Raw genomic sequence first — 19255 nt, 5'->3', positions numbered from 1 at the left:
CTCTACATGCTCGTAAAATAATCTGTTAGAAACTACAGCTACGTTGGGTAATAATGTTTTTTTAAACTTGATCCACATATAAGTCTGTGTAAAATTGATATCTTAGTACATTTTAAGAGTTAGGTGTGAACAAGGCAACCACCTGTTATGCTTAGTTATGTATTTGAATTAAAATGCTGCACTAAATAATGGCGTTAATATTCACAAAGATTTATATGTTACATAGGCTTATATATGGATCACGTTTGGAATAAACTTTGTGACCCGGTGTAATATGATCTTCCCAATCTGTTACTCGCCCCATTTCGTTCACATAGTTCCATGCACAACATTCACATAGCTTGGTGTCGTTTTGACGCGTAAAAGTTGCTGTCAAATTTGTAGGTTTTAAGCTATGTTTACTCGGTGACAACACAAAACCTATAGTAACTCCAAAAACTATAACTCCAAAAAGACTCCAACACTGTGCAACTAGTAATTACTGGGTTGTATTAAAATTAGTATGACATTCGAATACTCACAATAAAAGATGCAATTTCAATGATGAAGTTCGAGTAACATCCAATGATAGCGTTGAGACAGTACAAATGTTCAATCGTACGGTTCAGAAACTGTCTGGCTTTACAGCCCAAGCGGTCAATTATATCGACCAACTTTCAGGCGTGTTGACCGGGTAAAAATGTCATAAACAAACGTAGATTACATAAAAATCATAAGGCTTTGGTCAGCTGAAAAGTCTGGTGTTACTAAGCTGACCAAGATGAATTTCTCTCACGTGCTAGAGCGGGCTTATCAGGTTTATAACGCACGAGTAACGTGACTTGGCGAATGAAAGAGTGACGTGCGTTAATGAACGAATGTTGGTGTGTACGCGTTACACAAAGTTTGAATGTTGTACATCTAATGAGGAACTTGCCTCAGGAACTTCGTCTCCATCTTCAGCTTTCAATCCCTCGACGCGGCCAAACGGGATGAAAGTTGCTGACGTCATATTTGTACAAAAATTTACAAAGCGGTACCAGTACAAAACAAAGGGGTGGATTTGGCGAGAGAGCACGAATCGCATTCCTTTTAGGTTAATTTAGATACACAAAAGTTAACAACACTCTTTATGACAATTGCATACTGTGACAAGCCAAAAGGAATATTACGCGTCAACAGTAACCACTAATTTCTTCGCATGGAACTGTGCGTAAGAAATGTTGACATTTTCTCTCGGGTCGGTAAAATAATATGTCGGAGCAGCATATATGTGTATCATCAGACAAAACGACCCGCATCATGCGACTAGAGCGCGTAAAAAAGTAAGGGCAGAACTGTAGGGGAGACCGGGGATACCTCGGACACGGGGATACCTCGGACCAGGTATTTTACGTCACAATTAGGTATTGTTAAGACACTTTTACAAAAGCTTTATGTCCCCATCAAACGTTAACAGGATCTTTGGAATTAAATCATCTCTGCTTAACAAATTATAATCGAAAAAGTCAATTTATCAGTGAAACCAAGTTTTTCAATTTGTATGTGGAAGGTTATATATCTGTCACAGTTAATCAAAATGCAGTAATTTTGGGTTGATTGCATGATCAAATATGTATTCTTCGATAGGCCAATGATGATTTTGTATAAACTTTAAAAATACGGCCATAGTTTAAGAATTTCTATGTCGTCACGTGGTCGGGGATACTTCGGACATCATGTCAAAAAATCGCGGGAAGGCAATAATTTTTGAGTTTTATGAAAAATTATCGGTCATAGCAGAGATAAACAGAGGCTGGATGAAATGATTGAATTTTGGCAGTAAGAAAAACCCCCAAAGATAAAAAATCGTTTGTTGACTCTAAAATCTATAATATCTGTGCTACCGTTAAAAGTACACGAGTTACCCAAAACATGAACGTGTGGAAAGGTCGAAACGAGAAGTGGCCACGCCCCGATTCCTGAAAGCTTTAATGATATTTTATGCGCTAATGCCCCAATGCTGATATTGCGCCAAGTTTGATTTCAGTTATTTGTTAAATAAACAAAAAAAACGTCTGTTAAAACTTGCTGTCCGAGATATCCCCAGTCACGCCCGATGTTACCCCGGTACCGGGGTGACTTCGGACATTTGAGACCTGTTTAAAAAATGGGCTGAATAAACATTTTTAGTGAGCTAAAACGAACGAAAACCTTTTGTTTTTTGAGTAATGCTTTACTTCTAACAACAAAATAAAATTTAAGAATGTGGTTCATAATTTAAAAAAAATATGAGCAATTTTCCCAAATTCGTCCGAGCTATCCCCGGTCTCCCCTATATGGCCTTCAAAAAGTAATTGGCTCATATTTCTCGGGTAAGCAGCAGTCATCAAAAAAAAAAACTTTGACCTCTCACAAACAGTGGGCAACAGCAGGTGGTTTACGCACGAGGTTTATCCCCTCGTAAAAATGCATACGCTACAAGAAAACGTCTTAAAGAGTAGACGGGGATGTGATTTTGTGGCACTGAGAGTAAAAAATATGTTTCGTTGTCCTTCAGCAATAAACGTCACAAAAAACATAAATGGTTAGTGTTACATAACCACTGAGGGCTAGGCGTTTGCTTGAAAAAGTAGAAACAAAAACCACATGCGCATTACCAGGTAATTTACGATAATGTTCCGACGTTGTAGGCAAGATTTCTTGAAGGATCCTTGATGTTTACAATGGCAGATAAAAATTCAGTTCATTGCGTTTAATAATCCATGACCTTTGACGTCGAAATTGAATATTCCAACAGCTTTCCATAGGTGTGGCTGTAAAGTTCTTGAAAGTAAAAACCACCTTCCCCTCACGGCAGACTTTGCCTGTTTTCATTCTTATCAGTTGGAGTCCGGTCCAACACAGTTTGTTGTTCTGCCAGGATAGTCCGTTTGATTTCCCACAGCGACAACATCAACGCCCGCCCGCCGGCTGTCCTGGCCAAACCAATCAGACAGAAATTATCCTCCAAACCAAACGGTTCGGAAACTGTCTGGCTTTACAGCCCAAGCAGTCAGTTATAACGACTAACTTTCAGGCGTGTTGACCGGGTAAAAATGTCATAAAACAAACGTTGATTACATAAAAATCATGAGGCTTTGGTCAGCGGAAAAGTCCGGTGTTACTAAGCTGACCAAGATGAATTTCTCTCACGTGCTAGAGCGGGCTTATCAGATTTATAATGCACGAGTATCATGACTTGGCGAATTAAAGAGTGCCGTGCGTTAATGAACGAATGTTGGTTAAACAAACAAAAGCGATAACATACAATTTTCATTATCTTCTACAAATTGGACTGGAAATTATTACTCTTTCCTGTAAAGTCTCAACAGTTTCAACCACTTGGGACTCATAGAAGAATGAAAGTTACTGTTTCAAGCATTACAACCTCCACATGATGTGCTGGGTGCGGCAGTTTTAGGTGGTCGTGTCCTACTAGTCTAAAACAACGAACTAACAACAATTTCTGTAACAATCAAATCAATAGCTGATCCTGAGTCTTGGAGGCAAAGTCACGTATTTTATTCGTGTGTATTAAAAAGAACGTAAGACCACACGAAAGTCATGCAAGATAACAAAATAATGAAGGAAAGCATTTGTAGAAAAAGCTATGCACAAGTATTCGCATAGATTTACTCGGTAATAAAGAAGAGATTTTTTATCTGTTTATACCTCTGACATAAAATGTACATCAATTGTAGCGATGTATTGTTTGATTGAATAATATATACACATTGTTTGGTGTGCGAAAAACGTCATCTTTCAAAAAGATTGAACATCGAAGAGGAATCCTTCATCAAAATAAGTTTGCTGTTAGTGGCACACAATTTTGCTTGATAGGCAACATAACTTCGAATAGAGAATTGTTAACAGCCAAACTGCGCGGATGGAATGTGATTTTAATAACGAAGCAAGGAGAGTAAACTAGGCGGAAAGGGAACTTAACGCTCTCAAACAATGCCACGCAACGAATAAGCTCTACACAGACTTGATACAAAGCAGAGCTGTTGAATATGAGAATGATGTAAGATTTAATAGCTTAGGAATGCCAAGATAACTCTCGCACTTCTTAAACTTTAACGGGAATCAGTGATTTCTGGTAACTGTAGAAGTTTAATAATTCCGAACTTTCAATCTGCCTGTGATCGCCACTGAAGTTTATCACAGAAAGTTGAAAACAAGTGCGAACGCGAGGAAAGCGTATTTTTGTCAAAGAAAAAAAAATTCTGTAATAAAGGCGCAACTGCGCGGAGGTAGCAAACAAGACTATCCGAACTCCAATCCCACTAAACCAATCTCAAATGCTTCCACTGATCACAGCACACAGCTATAAGGAAAGTTTAAACACAATTTTTTGAGTCGGAAATATTTGCGGAGTCGAAGTCGGTTTTTATTTACGTGACAAAACTATACCCAACGTGGTAAAATCATAACTAGAAGTTTGAAAGTCGTCAACACACAATTTCCCCGTCCCTTTTGAGACTGCTTTATATCTTGTTCATTCATGCATATCTTTTAACTCTATTTATTTAAACTCGTGCAGTTAATCATGCAAAACTTATAATTACGTCACAATAAACTAACTTTCAGCGTAAATTAAGAACAGCGTGTCAGTAATCCCCAAATAATTCACAAACCAATGAAAACAAATTTTAAATTTAATCGCGCACGAGAACAGGGTTACCGAAATGTCCACAAATAATATGCAGGTTCAGATGGATTTTTTATTGTAATGTGGGTAATAGGTTTACTGGTTTTTACTCGATGAGTCGGAGCAACATCTTTAAAATCAAGCTCTCGGTGAGGTACGAACTTACGATCCCAGGGTTAACTAGGCCCTCCTATCTACTTGAACACAGCCGTTATATTGTGGTCGAGACACACTGGTGTTCAAGCGCACAACTTGCCAGGGAAATAATTGCATGTTGTCAAGATTTAGACCAGATTATATGATGAGGTTGGGCACAGGAAAATAAAATTGATGCAAGAACAGTTGTACACGTGGTAGAGTCAATGAGAATTGGTGGAAACTTTAAACACTTCACAGACGGGCGATAAGCGGAAAACCCTAACGCGTCACGGGGTGCATTGGCGAGTTTACGTCGTATACGTCACATGTGAATGAGAATTAATGTAGCGAAATGAGGAATTTACAAATTATATGCGTAACACACCTGAGTAAATCCTGGTTAATATTACCTCACGTGTCACGTCATTAAATTAGCGTAGCGTGGTGATATTCAGTTGAACCAAATCAAATATCTCATCTGAAATAACTTAAGGAACTGCGAGCTAGAATGGAAAGTTACAAGTAAACTATTCCTCCCGACTTTGATCTGATGAGTTTATCCCCTGCTTGTGTGAAGCCACAACCATAAGCATCCAACTTCTCAATGTTTTGAACACATGCAGCCAATGACTCAGCACTTTTATCCGTCAAATCGTTTCCGGACAGATCAAGACACTCCATCTAAACAACAAAATAACTTAAGCTTGGAGGTTAGGATCATGCTATGGTTGTAAATATCTAATTATGTTGTTATAAAATGACCAGAGTGGATTTGTAATAACAAAAACTAAAAAGTCAAAAATCAACAACAAGTTTCTTCTTATCAGATTATTACGTCAGTGATCTCATCGTTGTTTGCAATATTTGGTCTAAAATCTCATGAAGAAATTCACAATGATTTTGGAAATATTGCTGATTGCTTGACAATGGTTTGTTAATATTTGAGTCAAACCTGTAACAGCTAAATTATAGCATAAATTTAGCTGTAATTCTTTAGCGTTATCGGTGTGACCTCGTCCTGCTTATACTTGGATAAGGAGTGGTTATGTCAGCCGATTTTACTCTTCTGGTATATTTATTACAGATTCCTGGTGTTGTTTTTAACTTCACACTTTTTATGTGGTTATGTCAGGTTCATTTGTTTCATTGCAGTTTCCAGATGTTATTTTTTGTTTGTTTCAAACGAATACAGCAGTTGTTGCAACCAGGATGCCATTTGTAACTTTCAGGGGTGCCACGAGCTTTTCTTTGTACTCCAAAGCGTATTATTTGATTAAAATAAAATTTAGTGTAAGAAGCCAGGATTGAAAAGGTTACGAACCGAAAGTATCTCAGGACGCAAGAAAGCAGGTAAATAAAAAACTCTGTTGCTAATTTCGCACCCTGTGTTTGCAGTCTAGGTTTCCGGGGTATCGTTGAAATGCCATAGCTTCAAAACCTGGGCATATTGCATCAAACTGTTGCTTCAAAGACGCACAGGTGTAATTTTGAGAGGCGTAGAGGACATCTGACAGTTGTGAGTCGTGAAAGCAAACAGATTTCATGTGTGAGATTAGTGGCAACTCTCGTATGCAAATTCGTGCCAAAAATATTACACTTTTCGACTCCAAATGGTTCAAAGTGGAGCTCGATTCAGTGGCAACTGGCAACATTTTCACAACCAAAGTTTGGACAAGTATTGGACGACCGAAACTTAAAGCAACAAACTTTGGTCACTGATCAACTTCGGGTAATTCTCTAACTATTATTGGTTCCTATCGTTTAAAATTTCACATTGCAATTTCGGATACCACCAGCCAGCTAATGGGAAAACTTAACAAAAAACTTTATTAAGAAACTGAAGTTAGCTTTGGACCCAATATTTTATGTAACAAGGGAGTTGTCAATAAAATATGTTCTGTTTGCTCGATGATTTGAATCAATGTTACATAGCTGGAATACGGCACGGAATACGGACGCCAGGGTAACACTGGTAGTTCCAGTACGGAAGTCGACGTTACCAGGTAGGACATCTTGTAGACTTCATGTTAACGCCGTGTTTATAAGCGTTACGTTTTAACATAACATTGGAAATGCACTGGGGTCAACTCAGCGTGGGATTTCACAAATGTCGTTTCAGAGAAGAGTAATCTTGCCCCACGCGGATTTTCCATATATTTGTCGCATTGTTAATCAGTGGGCATCAGAATTTACCCGAGAATACTTAATGACATTGTTCTGGATTGGGTGAAATTACCAGAGTTAATTACACGTTATTGTCGCATACTTGGTATTTTAAATGTTCTTTATTTTTGTGGGCAGCAAATAATTATGCAAAATTGTGAGTAAGATGTTGTCGTCCTCAGAGATACAACATTTATTGTTGGACGAAACCTTTGTGGATGACGAGCAGCTAACGAATTTGTTGGGGTCCAAAATATGTAATGAAAAACTGTACAGATGTCGTTAAATATATTACTTTACTGGAGGTGCAGAGGTTTTGTGCATGCTTAACAATTTTCATGACCAAAGTAACAGAAACGGGATCTAAAAAAAAAACCCGACCAAATGTGGAGTTAAGGTAATCCTGTTGCTCCACAAAATGAAAAAAAAAACATGAAAAGAATTAAGAAGCAATCAACTCCGTATACGCATGCGAAAATACCAAACTAACTACAGCAGCCATCGAGGCACGGTTGCTGATGGACACTTTTGACCTTTCTCGCCAGGCCTATAAATTTATTTTGGTCGTTCCAGCAACATGGACGAGAAGTGTGTTTGACGTTATTCATGGACCTTCTCACCCATCTATCCGCATCACTAAGCAGATATCACATTTGTTACAACAATTGCAAAAATGCCAAACAAGAAGATTCAAGCACTGAGCTGTGGGAGCAGGGCTGCCCCTTTGCTAAAAGCACGGAACAAGTTGTCGCTGCCATTTACCGAGAGCGCAAGGAATCGTGTAAGTAAACCGCTTTTCGATGTGCGACAATCGTATCAAAATTTCAGTTAATTCTCTCTGTGTGTTTATGTGCCGTTAAAAAAATACAGCAAGACAACTTACAATCGTTGTTATTGTGTTCCAGTCACGAAATTACGCTGTTCCTTATTATGAAATACGAGGGGCAGTGATTCAAACTCCAGAACCTCTATAACGTGGCATAGACGCTTATGCTCGAAAGTCAGGTGGTGGTGATTTTCCCGAATATCGAGGATGGATTTGAACGGTTATTGTTAATGTATTATGCGACACCACCTGACGATACCGAATGCATTATCACATCGCGCATTCGTCAAAAGTCGGTTGAAATGCTAGTCACCGGTGTTACGATGTGCTTTAGGCCAAAAGCGTTTTTTCTTCGGAGAAATATTTAGCTCCAATTGCTCTGGATTGCCAATATTATAAACGTTTCGGTTCTAGAGTGCTTACCGACTGTGTGACTGTTAAGGTTATGAATATCATCGAGCAATTATGTTCTCAGCTTGGTCCGAGATACAGGATTCGCCTGACTCCCAAATGTATTAATTTCGTATTTTCTTTACGCATTTTTCTCCCCGCCCGATTTTACCTTGGCACGCCGAAGGCGGTTAAATTCGGTTAATTTTTATTTGATTAAAATAGTTTAATTGGTTTCATTTTTTTAGGGGGAAAAGGAATCGCTTAGAAACCGACATTACAGCGTAGAACGGACATCATTCTTGTCGCAGAATTTTTGTGCATTGTTTTTCGCTTTGGTGTGTGTCTGTTGGTTTGTAAGCTCGCCTTTATCTGCGTTGAAAAAAAACATATATGGACTCCCCTGCCCTTGCCAGTCACAAAACGCTCCGCAAATAAATCATGCCCGTGTACTTACAAATCCCATATAAGCGACCCGCAAATAAATCATGCCCGTGCACATACAAATCCCACACAAAACGCTCCGCAAATAAATCATTCCCACGCAAATCAACTGAATACATTTCCTGCAGGCTAAAGCCGCGTGAGGCTTCTTAAAAAGCGTTAAACTCCTGAAAGTACGGCGTTCCAATGTATTCCAGGTTGACTGGATAGATCGCTGATCACAATATTCAATGCAGGGGGTCGATGACGTAACGATGCGAGTTCGTTTCGTGCGTAAACACCGCGAAACACGCGCGCTGTTGCGTGGTCGAGTGAGAGCGCGGCGCCAATTTGTAATTCGTCCGTTCGCCCGTTCTGAACCAAAGTCAGTTCCTGCGTTCCGAAAGCGATCAATATCGATAATATTAACATATTCACATCATCTCCATCCGTGGGGAAAACCCGACGAAATAGTTGGTAAGTTTGTATCAGAGTGATTGACGGAGGTAAACTGATTCCTGGTCTTAAAAGTTAAACGACGGCAACTGGCAGCCACTTGCATTCTTTAGCCGTCAGCTGAGGAAGCCCGAAATCAAACACAGCGCATTTGATCGTGAGCTGTTGGCACTTTACCCTGCAATCTGATGTTTGCAATACTTTATTGATGGGTGCTATTTTACTGTGTAAACAAACCATAAATCTCTTACTTTTAGTTCGGAATAAAACCACAGGGCTTTGGTCCGAACGTCAACAGCGACCTCGGCGATATCGGAGTTCACCACTGATGTGCAGCAAATCAACAGGAAAAACAATAAAATCGCCGATGCCCTTTAGCGTGCTACCATGTCTACTTTGCAAAAGCCAACCTTGGATTTCGACTTTGAAACTTTGTCAACCGTGCAACAAACTCACGAGGTACAGACGTATCGTAAAACTTTGAATGGCCTTCATCTTCAGGACGTTACGATTTCAGGTGATAAGCTTTAATTCGACGTGAAACTCGGTAATCCACTTCCGGTCGTCCCAGTAACATGGACGAAAATTGTGTTTGACGTTATTCATGCACTTTCTCATCCATCTATCCGCATCACCAAGCAGCTTATTACCTCCAAGTTTGTTTGGCATGGATTGTGTAAGCAAGTGGGTCTATGGTTGAGGCAGTGACTCTTATGTGAGCGATCCAAAGTACAACAGCACATCAAAGCGCCACGAAAAGAATATCAACGTCCGTCAAACAGTTTCAGTTATGTCTATATTGACATAGTTGGGCCATTACCACAATGTCGAGGCAAGATGTATTTACTCACGGTGGTAGACCGTTTTACTCGCAGGCAAGAGGAAATTCCCATGCAGGATTACGTGCGCCCGCGCTTTCATCTACCATTGGATATTTCCTGTGGCGACGTCATTAAACATTCTACAAACTGACGATCGAAACTTGATGCGACGACGATCGAAACTTGATGCAACTAAGCAACGTTAGCCACCCTAGTTTCAAACACGGGTTATCGCGCAGGAATAAAAAACTAATAGACATCCGCAAATTCGATTTTCACTATTTGTTTTCTGCAGAGCTTGTGTGTAAAATTCCAGTCGCCTAATTTAAAAAAGTTTAAATGACTCGCGAATGACTGTCAAAATCAGTCAATTCCGCAAAACCTTGGCCACCCTAGTTTCAAACATGTGTTTTCGGACAAGAATAAAAACAAAAAGACATTCGGTTTTCACTGCTCGTTTTCTACTTGACTCTAGTATTGTTTGTGAAATTTTAAGTCGCTTGACTAAAAATGACTCCCTTTAAGGTTTTGCAGCGAGCTGGCCAAAAAATTTAATCCTAATATGATGTTGGCAGATATACACAGACAACGCCTTGCACATACGCGTTTGCAGAGAAGCTGCCCAAGAAGAAAGGCTTTTATTTGACTCCACAGCTGATGACTGTTGCCAACGTTTCAATTATTGGCGTCTTTCCTCGTTTATCCATGCCTCAGTTTTCCGGCTCCATTTAAACTTGATATTGGCGGACGCGACCAACACGTATCCATCAATCGGCTGAAGCCAGCGCACGTTGACTTGTCCGTGCCAGTTCAGGTAGCGCGCCCCAGGCCGCCGAGAAGACCTCGATTGTGATTATATCAAAGGAATGGAACCAAAGGAAGTTCAGTCTTTGGTTGTTCCCATGTAAGTGTTATGGTTGGCGACAGTGATACTAACGATGCGTGACGATGAGGAGTTTCTGAGAATCAAGTTGGACCGAAACCCGGCGACCGAACAAATGTTACTAGTGGTTGTGCAAACAATTCTTCTCTATTCTTTAACACCTCTATCGATTTGATTGATTTAACACACCTTGATTATTATTTATTTTATTTGGCTTTGTAAACGCATTTTCCCTCCAATTTTACGAGTCTTTAATACAAAGAGAGCCGCTATTTTTCGTATGGCTTCCAGCTTTGCTTTTAGCGGTGATTCGTTACTGCAGGTTAACCAAAACCAGAAGCAAGTTGAAGTTGGACACAGTTATGTTATGTCAAAGTTCGGGTTCCGGTGTAGTACGTACAATGTACACAAGAGTGGAGATCCTGATTTCTAGGGAAGAAGCAGAGGAGCAGGAGGTGGGTAACGTGAAGAGGGCGAGCGAACTGTTGCCATCCTTCCTTTATGCGGCGCAACCAGGCTTCACCGCCTAGATGTGACGATTGTGTTGCCTTATTTTGGAGAACTATCTGACACCTTGATGCGTCCTCTTACAGATTTTCACATCCAAGTGTTTGAACGCCCGCCTGTTACATTACGTTATTCGGACTGCGCAGGAGATATGCCCGATGTGTGAGGTGTGGTGTACTAAACACACTGCGGCAACTGCGACATGGTCGATTTTGGTGAGACTGACCGCGCATTACGAACACGACTGAAGAAACATCAGCGTGACGTAATTACCTGACAGAAGTCTACGGGGACAACGCGATAGCAGTATATAGCTGGTTTGGTGTGGAGCATGTAGCGACTTCGTGTATAGTACAGATCCAAAAAAGTCATGATCTTCAGAATGTCTCTAAATTATAGTTGTGGTATACATAGAGATATGGCGACAGTCGGCATTTAAACAACTAAGCCTGTAACTTTCTTTCGTTTCGTGCGTTGGATTTTTGCTCGCGACACTCACAAAAGTTCGTGTGTGTTGAACGAATTCCAACTAAGACATGAAATCACTCACCGGTTTCTTCAACTGTTTAATCTTCTCGGATAGATGTTTCGCACCAACGCTTGTCAGGCTGCATACACACATATACACTTGTTCAATGTTTCGAATGCAGTCGGCCACGTAAACCACCCCAAGGTCTTCTATATTGTTGTCGGAGAGGTTGAGCTCCTTCAACTGAATTAAATAATATCCAAGTAAAACATGGTATGAATAACAACACAGATAAGTGACATCAAAAAACAATAAGTTGAAAACACGAGTCAAACAAGTAATATTTATTTTTATTATTATAATTCTTATCCCGATTTAAATAAATCCGATTTATTCAAAAGAATTAAAACTGGGACAGACGAAGTATTTGTGAGGTTTGTATCAGAATGAATGACGGAGGTAAACCGATTCCTGATAATAAAACATCTTACGACCACCCAGTGTAGAACTAGCTTGTTAGTTAGACTCGGCGATCCAAGTTATAAGATTACAATCCAGGGAGTTTTGTTTGCCAACAATCGCCTTCTTGTTATTTGTGATAAAATAAAGGGCCATTTTATAACATAAAGCGCATGCATTGTAACTGACTCTTTCTGAGCGCTTAAAATAAAAGCTGCAACCGCAAGCTGCCAAGGTATTTTCGCACAGATGAAACCAACTACGCTTTAGTGCGTTGGAATCAACGGGGTTTCCTCCCTTCAATTTGTTGTATGAAACATCTGTGCCCCAAAAGTTAAATAGATTAGTACTGAACATGGCGTATGTGAAACCTAATGATATTGCGCGGGATGTCAATGGTTATGAACTCGTTTCGAGGCGTTCTAGACAAAAATTGCAACCATTTTGACTGGTGAACCCGCATTCCAACAAAGATTTATTGAAATTTTACACGAAAGATGGAATCTGAAAATGCTGATATCGTCAAGCTAACGACATTCTGGCCTTCATAACCACGGGTATGTCTGCAGCAATTGAAAGCACAGTTTACACTTGGGAACCACAAGCAAGAATAAACAAAGCATTTCGACGTTGTATTCGCACCAGATCAGGACACAGCGCGTCGACCGATTGATATTTTGGAACCACCACCTGATAGAGACAAGTATGCAGCCATCAAGACACGGTTGGCACGTCTGACTTTTCTCGCCAGGAGCGCGCATCACGTTTATTCTACTTGCCTTCCTTAGGCGACCGAAAGCCATCGGCGTTAATGGACGAGATGCTTGCTTTGTTAGTTGATCATCACATGTTTGAACACTTGTCCAGCAAACATGCCGGAAAACATTCGTATTGTTATTGGTTGCCCCGAGGTTTTGGCAAAGCGCACGGAATTATTGTGGCAGGCACGAACCACAACGTCCGAGTTTTCTGTAAGCAGAGAAAAGAATCGCGCAACTCTGCAAACATTTGGCAAGCCCGACGTTCCTGGCATGTGCTTTTACCATAAACGTTTCGGGCAAAAAGCACAACAATGTTGACCACCACCTTCCAGGAAAACTCCAACGCTGGTTGCCAGCAATGGCTGAGGTAACCGGCAAACCAACTGGCCTTTTCCTTGCACGTCATTCCAGCCGATGTTTTCTAATCGACACGAGCGTCGAAGTCGGTGCCATGACTTCTACTGGATTTGAACGACGCACGAACGCAAAAGATATTGCATTATAATCTGTTAAGTTCGATTGCTGCATCCACCACGGTCACAAGACTGTAACGAAAGAATTTCGCCGATAAATTTATTTTGGTCGTCCCAGCAACATGGACGAAAAGTGTGATTGACGTTATTCATGCACTTTCTCACCCATCTAGCCGCATCACCAAGCAGCTTATTACCTCCAAGTTTGTTTGGCTTGGATAGCGCGAGCAAGTGTGTCTATGGGCGAGGTAAATTCTGTAACGACGTTTACCGCAGTGTTACAACATGTACCAAAGTTTGTCCATTTGGTTCAGAGTTCGTATGTATCTGACAGTCAGTAACAATGACATGCAATGGGTGATAGAGGAAGGTGTCACCAAACTCTAACAAATTGCATACGAATAACTGAGAAACGATCCGGGCGCCATGATAGAAGCCACGGACGTTCAGAGAGGCATCATCTAAACCATTCCAGCAGTTCCAACAGAAACATACAGAAATGTATAAAAACTTGTATGACAAAAACAATCCAAAGTATAGAAATGTTTATGAAAAGCATAGATCTCTCTATATATTTCGACCATACGGCATCATTCTAAATGATTTTAGAATACTGATGATGCCGTATAGGCAAAATCTATATATTCTAATAAACAATATCTTGGTTGGATGATTTAGCAGCAACCTACGCCAGTTCTAGGAATCACTTTTTGCAATCTTCAGAATCCCGACGATTATTACGTTCACCGTACATTTACCCATGAAGCACCATTACGTTTCTAAGTACAAAATCACTCGTGAATACGTGGTTGCTCGCAAGAATAGGCACTGGTTCCATTTAAATTCACTTATATTTGACATCCTCACGTTGTAAGACGGTAAACGTTGGTTGATCGCAGAAAGAGGATGAGACAACAGACAAGCTACTGAGAAAATGCTGAAGGAATTCAATGTTTGTGGAAGAAAATATAGAATACATCTTCACAACAAATTGCTATTCGATCAAATTCAAGTGGTTGCAACACGGTTACGGCAGCGTTGCGCACAAATAAATGTACAACTACAACAAACCTATTTCAAAAGCTTCTTCGTCATCTTAATCAAGCAGAAAACAGCAATAAAATAATGGCGACCAATAATCGTAAACCTTTTTCGCTGTAGCGAATTTGTCGTCACACAAGTTATCCTGGTCCAACAAAGTTTTGTTTACATCAAAAATGCGTCTTATATTGAAGATACATCATAGTTTCAAATATATTAAAACACCTAAATTACGTTGCCTCAAATATCGGGGCAAGGAATCGTGTAAGTAAACCGCTTTTCGGTGTGTGACAATCGTATCAGAATTTCAGTTAATTCTCTCTGTGTGTTTATGTGCCGTTAAAAAAATACAGCAAGACAACTTACAATCGTTGTTATTGTGTTCCAGTCACGAAATTACGCAGGTCCGAGATGCCGGATTCGCCTGACTCCCAAATGTATTAATTTCGTATATTCTTTACGCATTTTTCTCCCCGCCCGATTTTACCTTGGCACGCCGAAGGCGGTTAAATTCGGTTAATTTTTATTTGATTAAAATAGTTTAATTTTTTTACTTTTTTGTGGGGGGAAAAGGAATCGCTTAGAAACCGACATTACAGCGTAGAACGGACATCATTCTCGTCGTGGAATTTTTGTGCATTGTTTTTCGCTTTGGTGTGTGTCTGTTGGTTTGTAAGCTCGCCTTTATCTGCGTTGAAAAAAAAACATATTTGGACTCCCCTGCCCTTGTCAGTCACAAAAGGACCGGAAATAAATCATGCCGGTGTACTTACAAATCCCATATAAAACGATCCGCAAATAAATCATGCCCGTGTACTTACAAATCCCATACAAAACGCTCCGCAAATAAATCATTCCCACGCAAATCAACTGAATACATTTCCTGCAGGCTAAAGCCGCGTGAGGCTTCTAAAAAAGCGTTAAACTGAAAGTACGGCGTTCCAATGTATTCCAGGTTGACTGGATAGATCGCTGTTCACAATATACGACGCAGGAGGTCGATGACGTAACGATGCGAGTTCGTTTCGTGCGTGCACACCGCGAAACACGCGCGCTGTTGCGGGGTCGAGTGAGAGCGCGGCGCCAAGTTCACCATTGATGTGCAGCAAATCAACGGTAAAAGTAACAAAGTCGCCGATGTCCTTTCGCATGCAACCATGTCTCCTTTGCAAACGCAAACCTTGGATTTCGACTTTGAAGCTTTGTCAACTGTGCAACGAATTCACGAGGTACAGACGTATCGTTGAGCTTTGAATGGCCTTCATCTTCAGGACATTACGATCTCAGGCAATTCCCATGCACGATTACGTGCGCCCGCGCTATCATCTGACATTGGATATCCTGTGTCGGTATTCCAGCCCACATGTCTACCTTGGGTATTGTTTGAAATACGAACTATACACCAGAATATGATTTGCAGACATTTACGAGTCTTTAATACAAAGAGAGCCGCTATTTTTCGTATGGCTTCTAGCCTTGCTTTTAGCGGTGATTCGTTACTGCAGGTTAACCAAAACTAGAAGCTAGTTGGGGTTGGACACCAATTTATGTCGAAGTTCGGGTTCCGGTGTAGTACGTACAATGTACACTGAGTAGAGACCCTGATTTCTGGGGAAGAAGCAGAGGAGCAGGAGGTGGATGACGTGAAGAGGGCGAGCGAACGGTTGCCATCTTTCCTTTATGCTGAGCAACCAGGCTTCACCGTCTAGATGTGACGAAGGGACTCCCATGGGTGTGATTGTGTTGCCTTATTTTGGAGAACTATCTGACACCTTGATGCGTCCTCTTATAGATTTTCACATTCAAGTGTTTGAACGCCCGCCTGTTACACTACCTTCTTCGGATTACGCAGGAGATATGCCCGATGTGTGAGGTGTGGTGTACTAAACACACTGCGGCAACTACAACGTGGTCAATATTGGTGAAACTGACCGCGCATTACGAACACGACTGAAGAAATATTAGAGTGACGTAATTAACTGACAGAAGTCGGGGTATATAGTGTGAAATACAACCGTTAAGCATTACATAGCGATATGGCGACAGTCGGCATTTAAATAACTCAGCCTGTAACTTTCTTTCTCTTCGTGCGTTGGATTTTTGCTCGCGACAGTCAGGAATATTCGTGTGTGTTGGACGAATTCCGACTAAGATATGAAATCACTCACCGGTTTCTTCAACAGTTTAATCTTCTCGTATAGATGTTTGGGACCAACACTTGTCAGACCGCATCCACGCAGATGCACTCGTTCAATGTTGTGGATGCAGTCGGCTACGTAAGCCGCCCCACGGTCTTCTATTTTGTTGTTGGAGAGGTTGAGCATCTTCAGCTGAATGAAATAACATCAATGTTAAACAAAGTGTGAATAACAACACAGATAATTGATATCAAAAAACAATAAGTTGAAAACACGAATCAAACAAGTAATAATTATATTTAGTCAAGCGCGAATAACTCTTATCCCTATTTAAATAAATCCGATTGATTTAATGAATAGAAACTGGGACAGACGAAGTAATTGTGAGGTTTGTATCAGATGATGGAGGTTAATCGATTTCTGATAATAAAACATCTTACGACCCAGTGTAGCTTGCTAATAAGACTCGGCGATCCAAGCTTTTAGATTACAATCCAGGAAGTTTTGTTTGCCAACAATCGCCTTCTTGTAATTTGTGATAAAATAAAGGGCCATTGTATTGTAGGCATCGCATTTAACGTGTCACAAACTGTGTGCATTTTACCCATGTGTTTTTCGCACTAACACGGGGATTACAGGATTCTCGTGAAGTGTAAACCTTTCCGACATTTAACAAGTTACAGCCAAAGCTTTGTTGCATCCGATTAATCCTGTTTGGACTCGCATAGCCCAGCCGCTTTGGAGGTTTTGGTGCAATCATATGAACCTTGAATAAAAGCTGAACAATAATAATTCAGAAAGAATTGAGACGCAAACGAATTAGCTGAAGAACTAACAGCCACTGTCGGGCGATGCAAGTCGAAATCAAAGAACTGAAATAGGACCAGGAGATTAACTGCCAAATTTAGTCAATTCCGCTGAATATTAGCCACTCTAGTTTCAAACATGTGTTATCGTGCAGTAATGAAGAACTAAAAGACATACGCAAAGTCGATTTTCACTGCTCATGTTCTGCAGAGCTTGTGTGTAAAATTACAGTCGCTTAATTTAAAAATGTTCAAATGACTCGCGAATAACTGTCAAAATTAGTCAATTTCGCCTCAGCCACCCTAATTTCAAACATGCGTTTTCGCACAGGAACAAAAAAGTAAAGGACATACGCAAAGTCGATTTTCACTGCTCGTTTTCTACTTGACTCTAGTATTTGTTTGTAAAATTTCAAGTCGCTTGATCAAAAATGACTCCTTACGATCCTTTCAAGGTTTTGCAGCGAGCTGGCCAAAAAATTTAACCCTAATATGATGTTGGCAGATATACACAGACAACGCCTTGCACATACGCGTTTGCAGAGAAGCTGCCCAAGAAGAAAGGCTTTTATTTGACTCCACAGCTGATGACTGTTGCCAACGTTTCAATTATTGGCGTCTTTCCTCGTTTATCCACGCCTCAGTTTTCCGGATCCATTTAAACTTGATATTGGCGGTCGCGACCAACACGTATCCATCAATCGGCTGAAGCCAGCGCATGTTGACTTGTCCGTGCCAGTTCAGGTAGCGCGCCCCAGGCCGTCGGGAAGACCTCGACGTCACGTACGCCCACCAGAACGTTACCAGTCGTGACGACTGCCCGCTACTGGAGGGGGTCCTGTGGGACGTCATTGAACGTGCCACAAACTGTGTGCACCGAAGCGTGCAGTGTGCCTATTTTCACACTTATTTTTTGTATCGCCGTTCGCATGCATTTTATCTGACTGTTTCTGAAATGCTCAAGATGAAAGCTAGGAATCGCTTTTTGCAATCCAAAGTATATTACGTCACAAACAAGAACAACCCAAACCTTTGCAAATTCTCATTGATTCAGTTTTATTGTTCAAATGGGATAGAATCCCGACCGTTATTACGTTCACCATTACATTTACCCATGTCGCACCATTACGTTTCTGAGTATAAAATCACTCGTGAATACGTGGTTGTTCGCAAGAATAGGCACTGGCTCCATTTAAATTCACTTATATTTGACCTCCTCATGTTGTAAGACGGTAAACACAAAATATTATGTGTTGGTTGATCGTAGAAAGAGGATGAGACAACAGACAAGCTACTGAGAAAATGCTAAAGGAATTCAATGTTTGTGGAAGAAAATATAGAATGCATCTTCACAACAAATTGCTATTCGATCAATTTCAAGTGGATGCAACACGGTTATGGCAGCGTTGCGCACAAATAAATGTACAACTACAACATACCTATTTCAAAAGCTTGTACGTCACCCAATCAAAAAGTATCTGCGATTATATATGAATCTTGTGTAAGTTACTTGCGGCATATCTTTGATATGGCCTTCGTAGTATTGCCGTGGATGTGCCGTATATGTTTTGTCCGATATAAGCACGATAAAACGGACATAACCCAGCTGTAGATATTCCATGCTTAATGAACAGATAATCATACCATGAAATTAAATTTTCAATTGCATTTGCAATATAACTGCGAAGAAATTTGATACGTCTCATTTCTCATTTAAGTGACAAACTAAATTAATTTGACATTTGATTAAGTTGTAATTCGTTTGAATCTGTGTTATTTTTTTTTTGTATTTAAATTAATTACTTTCTTGAATAAGTTTGTTTTCCAGATGTATTGCAAATGTTTTGTGA

The 19255-nt window shown here is 40.4% G+C and overlaps 1 protein-coding gene and 1 pseudogene across 2 annotated transcripts in view; both read right to left on the bottom strand.

Annotated features, from left to right (window-relative positions):
* LOC145906433 (uncharacterized) overlaps positions 1–19255 on the bottom strand; it is a 266709-nt pseudogene that overhangs the window by 129884 nt on the left and 117570 nt on the right.
* Positions 5384–19255, bottom strand: part of LOC145906588 (protein NLRC5-like) — a 39093-nt gene continuing 25221 nt past the window's right edge. For both annotated transcript variants that reach the window (XM_082994031.1, XM_082994030.1), the window contains one exon: positions 5384–5470. The gene's annotated coding sequence lies outside the window, so the exon portion shown is untranslated. The remainder of the gene's footprint in view (positions 5471–19255) is intronic.

This window comes from Ascidia mentula, chromosome 6, assembly GCF_947561715.1.
Source record: "Ascidia mentula chromosome 6, kaAscMent1.1, whole genome shotgun sequence".
NCBI lineage: Eukaryota > Metazoa > Chordata > Ascidiacea > Phlebobranchia > Ascidiidae > Ascidia > Ascidia mentula.
The sequence above is the reverse complement of the archived record's forward strand: the minus strand, read 5'-3'. Positions and strand labels throughout refer to the sequence as shown.